This window comes from Anomalospiza imberbis, chromosome 25, assembly GCF_031753505.1.
Source record: "Anomalospiza imberbis isolate Cuckoo-Finch-1a 21T00152 chromosome 25, ASM3175350v1, whole genome shotgun sequence".
Taxonomy (NCBI): domain Eukaryota; kingdom Metazoa; phylum Chordata; class Aves; order Passeriformes; family Viduidae; genus Anomalospiza; species Anomalospiza imberbis.
In genome coordinates this window covers 1,600,951-1,615,725 of record NC_089705.1, presented here as the reverse complement: position 1 = coordinate 1,615,725, position 14,775 = coordinate 1,600,951, and the positions used below count along the sequence as shown (strand labels likewise).

Genomic DNA, 14,775 nt, shown 5'->3' with positions numbered 1-14,775 from the left:
CTGAGAGCACGGGGTCTGTGATCCCCACACCCCAAAGCCCTGAGAGCACAGGGTCTGTGATCCCCACACCCCAAAGCCCTGGGGGCACGGGGCCTGTGATCCCCACACCCCAAAGCCCTGAGAGCACAGGGTCTGTGATCCGCACACCCCAAAGACCTGAGAACACAGGGTCTGTGATCCCCACACCCCAAAGCCCTGGGAGCATGGGGTCTGTGATCCCCACACCCCAAAGCCCTGGGAGCATGGGGTCTGTGATCCCCACACCCCAAAGCCCTGGGAGCATGGGGTCTGTGATCCCCACACCCCAAAGCCCTGAGAGCACAGGGTCTGTGATCACCACACCCCAAAGCCCTGGGGGCACGGGGTCTGTGATCCCCACACCTCCAAAACCCCTGGAGCAGGCACTGGGGCCACAGCTGAGCTCTTACCTGTGGGAAAGCTGCTACAGGTGCATCCTCTGAGAGGCGGAGGAGACTCAGGTGTTCATAGGAAAAGGGTGCCTGGGGTGGGAGAGAAGAGACATTCTTGAGATGAGGCAGCTTGGAATTGTACCACAGAGACACTGACAGCCTCTCCAAAAATCAGGGAGTTTATTCCTTGCTCCCTAAGCAGGGATTTTATTCCTTGTTCCCATCCACACTTCAGGGATTTTCCCTGCTCGCCCTTTCCCTCCGTATCTCAACCCTTCTGTCACCATTTTGGCTTTATCTTTTTAGGCATTTTTCCTTGTGCTCTCCTCTTCTCTTTAGCAAGCAAATAATTTTAGAGGAGCAGAACTGCAGAGTTTTCTTTGCACGTGGAATGATCCATTTCCAGAGACACAAAGACCAGGCATGGGAGCCTGGCTGGTGATGGGGTTTCTGCTTCTCCTAAAATCAGACCCTGAGTGCAAATTCAGCCCCATCCTGAGTGATTCAGAGCTGGGAGTGCAAATTCAGCCACATAGTGAGTAATTCAGGCCTGAGAGTGCAATTTCAGCCCCAGTCTGAGTAATTCAGGGCTGGGAGTGCAAATTCAGCCCCAGTCTGAGTAATTCAGGGCTGGGAGTGCAAATTCAGCCCCATCCTGAGCAATTCAGGGCTGGGAGTGCAAATTCAGCCCCATCCTGAGCAATTCTGGGCTGGGAGTGCAAATTCAGCCCCAATCTGAGTAATTCAGAGCAGGGAAATAAAGCTGAGCTCTGCCCTGGGCTCTGGCACTGTCAAGGATGGTTCATCCACTCCCAACCTCAGTGGGGCTAAACTTTAATAGAAAAGTAAATGGGAAAGGTTATGGGAAAGGTTATGGGAAAGGTTATGGGAAGGTACTCAGGAAAAATGATGTTCAGAAGGCTGGGGCTGGCTTAACAATGTTCACAGAATCCCAGAATCCCAGAAACATGGGATCCCACAATGGGTTGGGTTGGAAGGGACCTAAAAGCCCATCCAGTGCCACCCTGCCATGGCAGGGACACCTCCCACTGTCCCAGGGGCTCCAAGCCCCAGTGTCCAGCCTGGGTTTGAGCAGTGCCAGGATGAGCCAGAACACATCCTGGCTGCAGGGAAAAAGGTCAGGATGAGGAGGCTGCCACTGGGCACCGTCCATGAAGGTGTCTCCAGCCCCAGGGACAGTGGCCCCAAGTGTGGGGACACTGCAGGGGTGACAGAGGTGGCATCCCTGTGGTGGCCTGGAGCATCCTCAGTGGCTTACTGGGACTGGGAATGCAGGAGGAGCAGGAGGAGGTACTGCAGAACTTCATCCACACACACACCCATCCAGGGTTACTCCTGTTGCCTCCTACAATTAATATTTCTCATTACACAGCAGGAAATAACTCCAGACAGGTCAGACTGTGAGGATTTAATGGAACCAACACTTTTAGGCAGGAACTCTTCCCAACATCTCCCCCAGCATCCCTTCTGCTGCCAGCGATTCAATCAGATCATTTCAAAGCTGTAGCTTTATCTGTGGCTTCTCCTGAAAGCATTTGGGCACTCAAAGAGCCCCTAGTAAATACAGAAAACTCCACACAATGTCACTGCAAAATCTCCTCTGCACTAACAAATGCTGAATGTGAGCACTGAGGATGCCTGAAATCACTGGGCCATAAACTGAAGGCACAGGTGAATTTAAACCACCCCACCCAGCAATGCTGCACTAAGAAAAAAAAACATTCCAATGTTAAATTTGGAGCTGTGATAAAACAAAATGCAGGTTTCGTTTAACAAGGGAGAAAGCCCAAGGAAATGCTACAAAAGCATTTTCTCAGCCCATGGGGCCACTTTCACTCCTAAAAGCTCCAAATTCACAATTTCATTTCCCCTGGCTGAGACCCTTTAGTTGGGGTCACCCAGTGTCCCCTTGCTGCCACTCGGAGGGAAGAAAAGGGCCAGAAGGAAGGAAAGCAGCAGAAACACGGGCTGGGGTTGTGCAGGAGTAACTGGAGTGGGAATTCTCTGGATCAGCCAGAGCTGGCAGATGTTTGCACACCCCTGTGGCAGCAGGGCCCAGCTGTGGCAGGGGGAGGCAGAGCTGTGTCCTTGTGTGAGAAATGATCCTCACTTTCAAAAATTTAAAAGGTTTATTAAAACCTTATCAAAAATCCAACAGAAGACTGAATAGAGAAAATATCACAGCGCCAGGAGCAGAGGATTTTCCCACCATGTGCTCACCCACACAGTGGAGGTTTCACCTTTTAACCCTTTGGCCCCTCACAAAGTTCTGACTCCTCCTTGGCTGTCCAGTGCTGGAGATCACTTCCTGACATCCTGATTGGGGGCAGCTGTTGCCATGGAAACGAGCCCACCCTCCCAAATGTCCCAAACCCAGGGCAGCCCTGATAACAGCGCAAGAGGGGTAAAACACACCTCTAAATCTATAAAACTTCTCCTGGCATAGATACATGAAATTTGCCTTTTAATTGTGGGAGTCAAGCATGGCATTTCTGGTCTGTCACACCTGGGAGGTGACAGCACAGGGGGCTCTGGACCAGTGTCGCCGGAGCCCCAAGCTCCATCCAAATTGGTTTTGCTGCCCCTCCTCCCGCAGGGGAGCTGGAAGCAGGGCTGCAGCAGCTGCGGTGATGCCTCGCTCTGCCGCTTCCCTCTTCCCAGTCCTTCCTTCTCCCGGCCCCTCCTTTCCCCTAGTGGGACTGCCCTGCTCCTCAGGGCTTCCAGCCCTGCCGAAATCCGCGCTTTTCTGCCCCAAATCCGAGCGTTTCTGCCCCAAATCCGAGCGTTTCTGCCCCGAATCCATGCACATGCTGCCGGCACACAGCTGCTGTGCCCTGCCCCTCCCTGCTGGTGGCCTGCACATCCCTCTGCGTGCCCGGGGCCGCACGTGCAAGCCCGGGGAAGGAAGGCATGGAAAAGCTGGCTCGGGCACAGCGCTGCTCTATTTTACCTCCTGCACTCCTTGGAAAACATTTGGAGGGAGCCAGGCGGGACGCGCAAACATTCCAGCTCCAGAAATAGCTCGGCTCTGCAGCGCTCCAGAGCTCCCCGTGAGCTCCGCAACCTCTCCGTGTCCGGGGAGCAGCCCCAGGGAGGGAGAGCAGAGCTCCCGGAGCCGGGATGGATCCCTGCGGGAAGGGCTCATTGCCCGGGATCCATCCCTGCGGGAAGAAGGGCTCATTGCCCGGGATCCATCCCTGCGGGAAGGGCTCATTGCCCGGGATCCATCCCTGCGGGAAGAAGGGCTCAATGCGCGGGATCCATCCCTGCGGGAAGGGCTCATTGCCCGGGATGGATCCCTGCGGGAAGGGCTCATTGCCCGGGATGGATCCCTGCGGGAAGGGCTCATTGCCCGGGATGGATCCCTGCGGGTAGGGCTCATTGCACGGGATGGATCCCTGCGGGAAGGGCTCATTGCCCGGGATCCATCCCTGCGGGAAGAAGGGCTCATTGCCCGGGATCCATCCCTGCGGGAAGGGCTCATTGCCCGGGATGGATCCCTGCGGGAAGAAGGGCTCATTGCCCGGGATCCATCCCTGCGGGAAGGGCTCATTGCCCGGGATGGATCCCTGCGGGAAGGGCTCTGGATCCCGGGATCCATCCCTGCGGGAAGGGCTCATTGCCCGGGATCCATCCTGCGGGAAGGGCTCTGGATCCCGGGATCCACCTCTGCGGGAAGGGCTCATTGCCCAGGATGGATCCCTGCGGGAAGGGCACCACCAGCCCTGGAGGAGCAAGGGTTTGCCCTGGAAGCCTGGTGGTTTCTGGTGCTACAGACAATCCCTAATGCACAGAGTAAATGTCATTTATGGTGGCAGGGGGATTCAGGGTGGTCATCATGGAATTTTGGTACAGCTGAACCACAGATGGGTTGGGTGGGAAGGGACCTTAAATGCCATCCAGTGCCACCCCTGCCACGGCAGGGACACCTCCCACTGTCCCAGGCTGCTCCAAGCCCCAGTGTCCAGCCTGGCCTTGGGCACTGCCAGGGATCCAGGGGCAGCCACAGCTGCTCTGGGAATTCCAGCCCAGTCCCTCCCCACCCTCCCAGGGAACAATTCCCAATTCCCAAGATCCCATCCATCCCTGCCCTCTGGCAGTGGGAGCCATTCCCTGTTTCCTGTCCCTCCAGGCCTTGTCCCCAGTCCCTCTCCAGCTCTCCTGGAGCCCCTTCAGGCCCTGGAGGGGCTCTGAGCTCTCCTTGGAGCCTTCTCCTCTCCAGGGGAGCACTCCCAGCTCTCCCAGCCTGGCTCCAGAGGGGCTCCAGCCCTGCAGCAGCTCCATGGATTCCTCTGGGCTCTCTCCAGCAGCTCCAGGTGCTGCTGCTGTTGGAATTCCCAGGGCTGGAGCAGCTCTGCAGGTGGGGAATTACCTGAACAGGGCAGAGGGGCAGAATCCTCCTTTCCCTGCTGCCCACGATGGGGGCTCAGCCCAGGCTGGGGGTGGCACTTGCTGCCCCAGCCCTGTCCCAGCCCTGTCCCCTTCCTGCCTGGCAGCTCCCAGCTGTAGCCGGGGTCAGGCTGGGTCAGAGGCTGAATCTCTACCCCTGATTTGTCACCTGCAGACGCCGCTGGCACCGGTGGCTCTGCTGGCAGTGGCGCTGGTCTGGGCTGGGGTCACCAATCCCAGCACTTCCAGCCCAGCGTTTCCCTGTGCAACAACAGAGCACTGAGCCTATGGGACTCTCTTTTCCCATCTCTCTTCCCATCATTAATCCACACTTTTGGTCCATCATTCCTGATTTAAGGCTCTGTTTCTCTGTTTTGTTTTTTTCTGAGAGGTGGGATGAGGGTAAACAGAGCCCAGGTTCCTTTAAAACACCAGCACAGCACCAAACTCTTTCTGACTCTCTTTTCCCACTTTTTCCATCAGTAATGTACATTTTTTGCCCATCATTCTTGATTTAAGGCTCTTTTTTTAAAACACCAGCACAGCACTGAATCCTTTTTGACTCTCTTTTCCCACTTTTTCCATCATTAATCCACACTTTTTGCCCATCATTCCTGATTTAAGCCTCTTTTTTTTGGAGGTGGGAAGAGCGCCGGGGCAGCCCTTTCCCTCCTGGCTTGCAGGCCCACGGAGGTGCTTTGGATGCTGGCAAACAGAGCCCAGGATCCATAAAAACTCCAGGCTGGTTGTTATGGCAACCCGTGCACGTGAGTCTGTGTGTGCCTGGCAAGCAGCCTCCATCCCGGGTTGTCACAGGCAACACAAGCCTGCTCCCAGCCCTGGTGACATCCCCGGCCCGCCTGGTGGCACCTGGAGGCAGCAGAGATGTCCTGAGATGTCCCTGAGCTCAGCTTAGGGGGATTTTCTCTCGCCTGGTTGCTCCTTCGAACCCAGCTCGTGGCCCCATCCCAAAGAGAGGGTGGCAAGGAAGGGCCAAAAAAATCATCTGAACCCCTCTGTGTCAGGGCTGAGCCCGCTCTGCTGGTTGGCAGCGTGGCTCAGGTTCAGCTGGGCTGTGTGTTCTATCCCATCTGTCAGAGCTGGGGCAGCTCTCTGCTGTTCTTTGGGCAGTTTTCTTTATCTCTCCCACAGCCAATCCTCCCTCCAGGAGATCTCTTCTGTTCATGGCCACTGAGTGTCCCTGCACGGCTGAGAAAATTCCATCATCCCATGGGGAGAGGCTCCGCCCAGGGGAGGAGCCAAGCATTCCTACCTGGATACAATCTGACCCTGGCACACCACAGCAGCCTTTGCCCACTGCATTCCCAGAGGAGCAGCTTTCTTCCCCAGTGCATTCCCAGAGGAGCAGCTTTCTTCCCCAGTGCATTCCCAGAGGAGCAGCTTTCTTCCCCACTGCATTCCCAGAGGAAGCCCAGGCCCATCTCCAGCAGCCCTGGAGCTTCAGAGGAAAACTCCACCCTTGTGCAGGATCCCTGCTCCAGCAGAAGCACAGCTGGCACTGCAGGAGGGCTGAGCCACCATGGGATGGGACTGCTGCCACCAGCCTGACCCACAGGCTGCCAGGGCCTGCTCTGACTCTGGCACTGGTTTGTTTGTGCTATTGCATTTGTATTTTTAATGTTCCTAGTAAAGAACTGTTATTCCTATTCCCATATCTTTGTCTGAGAGCTCCTTAATTTCAAAATTACAATAGTTTGCAGGGAGAGGGTTTACATTTTCCATTTCAAGGGAGGCTCCTGCCTTCCTCAGCAGACACCTGTCTGTTCAGATTGAGACACGGAGACCTGCCCAGACCTCCAGAGGCAGCAGATGGCCCGGGCACGAGATCAGAGCTGGGGACAGAGGTGTCCATCAGAAGGTTTGGGGTACCAGGCTCTGGGATGTGGCACAAGCAGCACCAGGCACCGTGCCAGGGCAGGGGTTTGAGCTGTGGGAATGCCTGAAAAGTCTGGGTTTGGCTTGGAGTGATATAAAAAAATCCCAGCTTGGTGATGCTGCAAAGATCAGCCCTCATGTTGCTCCAGCTCTGTCAATGCCCCCATCAAAAACTGCACAGAATAGGAAAAAAAGGGAAAAAAATAGGAAAGAAAAAAAAAGGAAGGAGCAACTGCAGTTCCAACTGCAGAAATAAGAGCAGGGCAAAATCCCGGGAAAGCAGCAATGCTATCGCCTAAAACTGCTCAGTGCAACTTTTGGGGTGCTGGGCTCACCCCAGGCTTTTCTGGAACCCTGAACCTCAAAGAGCACAATCATCTCCTTCATTCCTCCTCGTGGGCTTTTGGCCAAATGTCTCCAATGAACCTCCTCTGCATGGGAATGTAACCCCAAAACTCTTCCTCTGCCTATTTAGGGTCAGGGTTTCCTGCTGAAAGGTTTGGTCAGAGCCTGTGTTCAGCTATCAGCAGTGTGGGATTCTGGATTCTGGAGACACTGATCCCTTTGGAGAAGTTAAAGAAGAAAAAGCTGCATGTTGCATTTAAGTAAGTCTAAAAAAAGAAAGGAAAAAAAAGAAAAATAGGAAAAAAAAAAGAGAAAAAGAAGTGTGAGGGAATAAAAACCTGCAGATAATTGATGGGTGGAAACGCCAGATTGAAAAGAAATTTCTGGGGAGTTGTGTTTTGCTAATGAGGCAGGTTGTGGGAAGGAGAAATCAGCCTGAGAATCACAAAAACAAACTCCCAAGGTGGAGCAAGGACACCGAGCTGGGGCAGTCCCCCGAGGACAGCGGTGGCAGGGCAGGAACGGGTCCCTTGCCTGGGGGTGAAGCTGATTTCACCTTGCTCTGCCCCCGCTGGAGCCCAGATTTCCAACAGCCCCTTTCCTCAGCAGATTCCTTCTGGAAAAGCTGATTTTTCTCCATTCTGTCTCCAGCAGGACTTCTCCAACTCAAGTTTCCCTGGGCACAGCAGCAGCATCTCCTGGCCCTGGGTCCCTGAAGTGTCTGGTGATGCCCAGCAGGGCACAAACCCCTCTGGAATTCCCTTTTCCAGTGGGAATTTCCTCTGCCTTGGCACAGACAGCAAACACAACCCGAGGGCAGCGTGGCCCTGCCATTCCTGCTGTTCCCAGTGTGTCCCAGCTGGAAAGAGGAGAATATGGCTCACACACTTCAGCACCACGAGGCCAGCTGCAGCTCAATTAAAGCCAAAAACTTGATTATTTCAAATCATTTAATTGAAATTCTCTTTCCTGACTCACTCCATGCATTAATTCCTGACGCAGAGCTCTGCCTTAATGAACTTTCACTGGGAGACTCAGCTCCATGTCAAGGAAAAAAAACCCTGGAATCCCCCCTGATCCCCTAAATCCTCTCATCAGCCTCTCAGGCCCTTCCTGAGCATCCCTGGGAAGGCAGGAATCTGTAAGGAATGCCTGAAACACACCTGCAGTGCTGGAGGAGCTGCCTGGGGAGGATTTTCCATCTGGCTGGAACAGCTTTGGGGAAAACCCTCGGGACAGAGAGCTGGGAAGGGCTGCTGGGATCTCCGAGTGGGTAGGGAGGGATCAGGGATGCTCCAAACCCTGCTCAGCTTGTAGGCAACGAGGTGAAGAGGAGCAAGACACCACCAGAGAAGCAAAACAGCTCCCATTTCTTGCTGTTCTAAAGGCTGATATTCACCCTGCTGCCAAATGAACCCAAAACTCAACATGAGCAGGAGCCCAGACTATAAATCAGCACCCCAAAACCACACAGGAGCGCTCCAAAATAAATAAATCAGTACCTCAAAATCACACAGGAGCACCCAAAAAATAGAAATCAGCACCCTGAAACCACACAGGAGCATCCAAGAAATAGAAATCAGCACCCCGAAACCACACAGGAGCATCCAAAAAATAGAAATCAGCACTCTGAAACCTGAAACCACACAGGAGCATCCCAAAATAAATAAACCAGCACCCTAAAACCACACAGGAGCACCCAAAAGATATAAATCAGCACCCCAAAACAACACAGGAGCACCCCAAAAATAGAAATCAGCACCCCAAACCACACAGGAGGACCCCAAAATAAATAAATCAGCACCCTAAAACCACATAGGAGCACCCCAAAAAATGTAAATCAGCACTCTGAAACCACACAGGAGCACCCAAAAGATATAAATCAGCACCCCAAAACCACACAGGAGCACCCCAAAAATAGAAATCAGCACACCAAAACCACACAGATCCCATTAGGAGCCAGGCTGCTCCTAGGCACAGCTGAAAGGGGAATTTGGGTGATCTGGGAGTGCCAGGAGATGAGAACATTGCTGAAGGACCACCTGGAGAGGTGTCTGCACACCCAGAACCTCCTTCAAACTGGGCACTTCAGAGTAGCTCCACCAAAAGTCAGCGCTGTGACCCCCCCCGAGCCAGCACCCTGCGGGCACAGGGACACCTTGGGAGCTTCTCACACACAAACCTGCTGTAAACGTGGATTTTGTCCCCCTCAGGGACACCTTGGGAGCCTCTCCATGCACAAACCTGCCCCGAGTGCAGATTTTGTCCCCCTCGGGAACATCTTGGGAGCCTATCCATGCACAAATCTGCTGTAAAACTGGATTTTGTCCCCCTCAGAGACACCCTGGCAGCCCCTCCACGCACAAACTTGATGTAAAAGTGGATTTTTTCCCCAGTCAGGGACACCTTGGGAGCCTTTCCACAAACAAACTTGATGTAAATTGGATTTTGTCCCCACTCAGGAACACCTTGGGAGCCTCTCCATGCACAGCCCTGCTCTGAGTGCAGATTTTGTCCCTCCTCAGGGACACCCTGGCAGCCTCTCCATGCACAAACCTGCTGTAAAAGTGGATTTTGTCCCTCCTCAGGGACACGCTGGGAGCCTCTCCCTGCACAAACCTTCCCCGAGTGCAGATTTTGTCCCCCTCAGAGACACTCTGGCAGCCTCTCCAGGCACAAACCTGCTGTAAAAGTGGATTTTGTCGCCACTCAGGGACACCTTGGGAGCCTCTCTATGCAAAGCCCTGCTCTGAGTGCAGATTTTGTCCCTCCTCAGGGACACCCTGGGAACCTCTCCATGCACAAACTCAATGTAGAAGTGGATTTTGTCCCCACTCAGGGACACCTTGGCAGCCTCTCCACGCACAGCCCTGCCCCGAGTGCAGATTTTGTCCCCTCTCAGGGACATTTTAACCCCACTGCGTCAGGAACACGGAACTCAGGTGCTCAGCGTTGCCTGGCTCAGCAGCAAAGGGGTTAATTCGAATTGATGAGGGGATCCAAATGCCTGAATGCTGCTAGCAGCACCTCAAAGTATCAACAACCCCAAAATGCCGTGAGGAGCCTCCCTCTGGCCCCAGGGAATGGGAGAGGAGCGAGGGAGATGGGATTTTTCAGGAGCAGAGCGAAGTCTGGGGACAGCCCCATCCAGAGCCCGCCTTCGGGACAGACTTTGCTGCAGCCTCGAAAATAAACCAGGGGAAGAGCCAAGCTCACATCCAGCTCCGAGAGGCTGAGCTCTTCCAGCTCCTCCCTGTGCCAAGAGCTTTGCAGAATCCCAGCTAGGGTTATTCCCTGGGAGGATGCACAGGGAAAACATCCCGAAAACTCGCAGGTATCGATCCCACTGCTGCCCAAATCCAGTTTAATCCGATCACATCTGGAAAAGCTAAAATTGCCATTTCCCAGGGGTCGTATTTGAGGCTAATTTAGAGTTTAGGGAGTAGAAGTGGTGTGGAAGCCCAGTTTTCCTACTTAAGTGGGGAAAAAGATTCAGGGAAATGACACCAATGACTCTGGCAGGTGACATTGGAGCCTCTGGAATTTGGTGACAAAAATCAAAGGAATGAGAGGGGAAAGACTCCATAAAAGCTGATCCTGATGGGCTTTCACCTTCCCCTCGCAAAATGTAAATAAATGTTAAACTTCCAGCGTGATGAACTAAATTATCATCTTGAAACGATTCCGGTGTTTTCCAAGCCCACTCGTTGCTTCTTGGGAATGATTTCACTGCCATGAAGTCAGGGATGAATGGGAACGTTACTCATGGAAAACACAGCTCGTTCATAACTTTATTTTAGACACTTAAATTAGCAAGGATCAGCTCAGTCCGACTGGAATAATAATTTTAGCAGCAGAGTCAGAAAAGCAAATGCGAAATCAATGCCTCACCCCAAGTAAAAATTCCCCTACAGAACCCTCTGAGCTCCGCACTCCAGCTGGAAATTTGTCATGGCAGAAGTCCTGGCTTTGGGGAAAGGGATCTTTACAGCTCCCATGAAAACTGGCTCTGAGTCACACACGCCTGAAAATCCTCACCTGCTCTTGGGGCTCCAGGCTCTGCTCCCTCCGGCTCTCCTACACCTGGATTGGGGACATGATCTCAGACAGGCAGCAGGGTGGTGCCCTGCTTCCCAAAAATGCAAAAACACATCCGTATGGTTGAGTTTAGAGCCCTTTTCACTGGGGTTTTATGGAAAAAAAATAAAATTCCTATCCCTGGAAGTGTCCCCAGTCAGGCTGGACGGGGCTTGGAGCAGCCTGGGATCATAGAAGGTGTCCCTGCCCATGGCAGGGTGGCACTAGATGGGATTTAAGGTCCTTCCCAACCCAAACCATTCTGGGATTCTCTGAAAGAAGGAAAAAATGCCACAGCCGCTTAAGAAGGGACATCAGGGACACCTTCCATGTGCTCCTGGAGCAGCCCTGGGAGCGCCAGGATTTCCAGCAACTCCAAAATTGAGCAACATCACCCATTGATCTGGAGAGGGATGCAAATAAAAGCCAGGGCTTGGACAAATAAGACGAGGGGAAGTTGCACAAGGCCCTGGCACAGCCGGGGCTCCAGGGCTCGGGTGAGAGCTGGCAAATGTCCCCCAGGCTGTGGCAGGAGCTGCGGGTGCTGGTGCTGGGTGCTGCTGCTGGCCCAGCTCCCTACGGGACTCCCAGGTTTCCCCAGGGCTGTGGGAATGAGCTGGTGGAGCCAATTAGCAAATTGGGTTCTGGACACCCAGAACCTGTCCCTGGAACCATGGAATCATGGAATCAGGGGATCATGGAGCCATGGAATCATGGAACCATGGAAACATGGAATCCTGGAATCATAGAACCATGGAATCATGGAACCATGGAATCATGGAACCAAGGACTCCTGGAACCATGGAAACATGGAATCCTGGAATCATAGAACCATGGAATCATGGAACCATGGAATCATGGAACCATGGAAACATGGAACCATGGACTCATGGAACCATGGAGTCAGGGAATCATGGAAATATGGAATCCTGGAATCATGGAACCATGGAAACATGGAATCATGGAACCATGGAAATATGGATCCATGGACTCATGGAACAATGGAACCATGGAGTCAGGGAATCATGGAACCTTGGAGGCAGGGAATCATGGAACCATGGAATCACTGGGCTGGGATGAACGTACAAGATCTTGGAGTCCAACCGTCAGCCCAGCACCACCACCATGGTCACTACTGAGCCACAACCTCAAGTGCCTCATCCATGGGTTTTTTGAAGACTTCAGGGATGGTGATTCCACTATCTAAGGCTCGGTCACCCTTCCCATTAAAGAATTTTTACTAAAATCCAACCTAAATCCAACTTCTGGTATGACCTGAGGCCGTTCCCTCTCCTCCTGTCCCTCTTCCCTGGAGCAGAGCTCGACCCCCCCAGCTGTCCCCTCCTGTCAGGAGCCATGCAGAGCCACAAGGTCCCCCCTGAGCCTCCTTTTCTCCAGGCTGAGCCCGTTCCCAGCTCCCTCAGCCCCTCCTGGGGCTGCAGACCCTTCCCAGCTCCATCCACTGCCCTGGACACGCTCCAGCCCCTCCAGGTCCCTGTCACGAGGGAACAGCTCACTGCCACCGCTGGTGCTGTCCCAGCAGCAGGGCAGGAACATCCCCAAGGATTAACGGGAATGTTCCTGGTGCTGCAGCCAACACAGCTCTGCCTCATTTGCTTTTCCTAAAATCATGGGAAGGAAGAGATGAGCTTTAATTAAAGGAGGTTTATTTGCAAAGTGCCAAGATCGCGGCTGGCCCCATGACCCTGATTTATCACATTATGTTCAAAAATTGGGATTTACATCTATGAAAATGTTCTTTTCCTTTCTTTATGTGTAATTTTTCTGTCTCGTTCAGCTCCTGGGTGAAAAAGCCAAGAAACCCAGGCCAGTGATATCAGCAAGGTCGACCCATTATCTACAGTACCTTAATGTAAATTTAATTTTGTGTTCATGCAATTGCACTGAAATTGACAGATAATCGAGTTCAAATGGGAATATTCCTCCTCCTCAGCAGCAGTGCATTGTCCTTAAAAGCACCAAACCCAGGAATTCATGCCTGGCAGAGGGTGGATGGATGGTCCTCAGATAAAATCAGGATTTTAACCCTTCCACTGCACAGACTGAGCACTACATTAAAATCTGGTGTGGCTACTAATCATAAACTCCAGAAATTAACTGCCCAGAGTACACATTTTGCCCACAGCCCCCTGTATTTCCCATTCCCAGCTCAGATGATGCCACGTGGCTCCATCCCAACACAATTCCAATTCCTTGGGTGCCAACATTTGCAGAATTTCTCTGTCTGCAGCTTCAAAGTCACATCTGATGGCCCTCAGCAGCTGTAAGGCTGAATTTAGACCACTATTCACTGCATTTTTATGGAAAAAAAAAAAAAAAAAAACAACTACCCCTGGAAGTGTCCAAGGCCAGACTGGACAGGGCTTGGAGCAGCCTGGGATGGTGGGAGCAGGGGCAGGGGTGGGATGGGATTTATGGTCCCTCCTGACCCAAAACATTCTGGGATTCTCTGACAGGAAGAGAAAAGCAGTGGCACAAAGTGCTGCCCATCCTTTAGTGCTTTCCATTCAAGATGGTGAATTAAAAATAAGTTTTTAAACCTGGGCAAGGAAACCTCAGTGAGGGCAAAGAACTTATAAGAACAGGGATGACTTCAACTCTGATTTTATCATAATTTTTATCATAATTTTAAATGATAATTTTTAGTCCTTGGTAATGGTCAGTGTGGGCTATAAATGTCCACACAGAAAATGTCGAGTTATAAAATATTTGGGCATTTCCCCCAAGGATTCTTGCGTGTTTTACACACCCTAAAATTCCCTCCCCACGCCTTGCTCCTCAATTCTCATCTTGCTGAGCTCAGGACTCAAAACATTGGAACTTTAGCTCACCCCAGTCATGATTTTCCTTGTCTGAATGTCGGGCTCAGCCTTTCCACATCCATCTAAATCCTCCAACTGCTTCCATCACCAGGAAAAAACCAAATTCCTCTGCAGAGGCCCCCAGGGCAGGGGAGGGAGTGGTCCCTGCCCGGGGGTGCTGCCGGTGGGAGTTTTATCGCTGGTATTTATCCCCCTTTCCTGCGTTTAAACTCAGGTTTAACTCCTTTGGAGTGCCAGGAATGAGTGGCACTGCCTGGGGAAGGCCGGAGCAAAGAGAAGCTCTAAATAAACCTGTCAGGGAGATGCTGAAGAGCCCAATCCATCACCCAAATCAGCACCCAGCACACCCAAACCTTTTCATCCCCCTCCCTTCCACTCTCAGTGTTTGCCAAGGCCCAGTATCTGCAAAGCTGGATAGGCAATATTCCTCTTTCTTTATAAATAATGGCAATGGCCCTTCTCAGTGTAAGCCTGGGCTCCTTTTCATGGAAAACAAGGAAAAGAGGAGGAGAAAAGAAAAGGCAGCCTGCCAGGGATCCGAGTGCTTCAGAAGCTGACAAAAGACAAGAGAATTTGGGCTGGGTTTCTTCTCTTTTTTTTTTTTTTTTTTTTAATAATAATTAAAAAGCAGCTTTGCGGTGCTGAATTCACAAGTTGTTATGGGAACTGGCAGCACAGATGATGCCCCAAAGGAGCACTGAGCGGTGTCTGTAGGATCTGGAGGGATAAAAACGTCCCACAAATGTCTGTAACAGGCAGGATTTCACCTGAATCAGGCTATAAAACACCCCTGG

The 14,775-nt window shown here is 52.4% G+C and overlaps 1 protein-coding gene and 1 long non-coding RNA gene across 9 annotated transcripts in view; one reads left to right on the top strand and one right to left on the bottom strand.

Moving 5' to 3' along the window:
- The window catches only part of LOC137462409 (uncharacterized), a 405,163-nt gene that overhangs the window by 122,115 nt on the left and 268,273 nt on the right, over positions 1–14,775 (top strand). The gene's annotated exons all lie outside the window — the stretch shown is intronic.
- The window catches only part of HIVEP3 (HIVEP zinc finger 3), a 253,756-nt gene that overhangs the window by 142,824 nt on the left and 96,157 nt on the right, over positions 1–14,775 (bottom strand). For 7 of the 8 annotated variants that reach the window (XM_068172672.1, XM_068172674.1, XM_068172675.1 and 4 more), the window contains one exon: positions 429–500. The exons of the other annotated variant lie outside the window; for it this stretch is intronic. The gene's annotated coding sequence lies outside the window, so the exon portion shown is untranslated. The remainder of the gene's footprint in view (positions 1–428; positions 501–14,775) is intronic. 8 annotated transcript variants of the gene reach the window in all.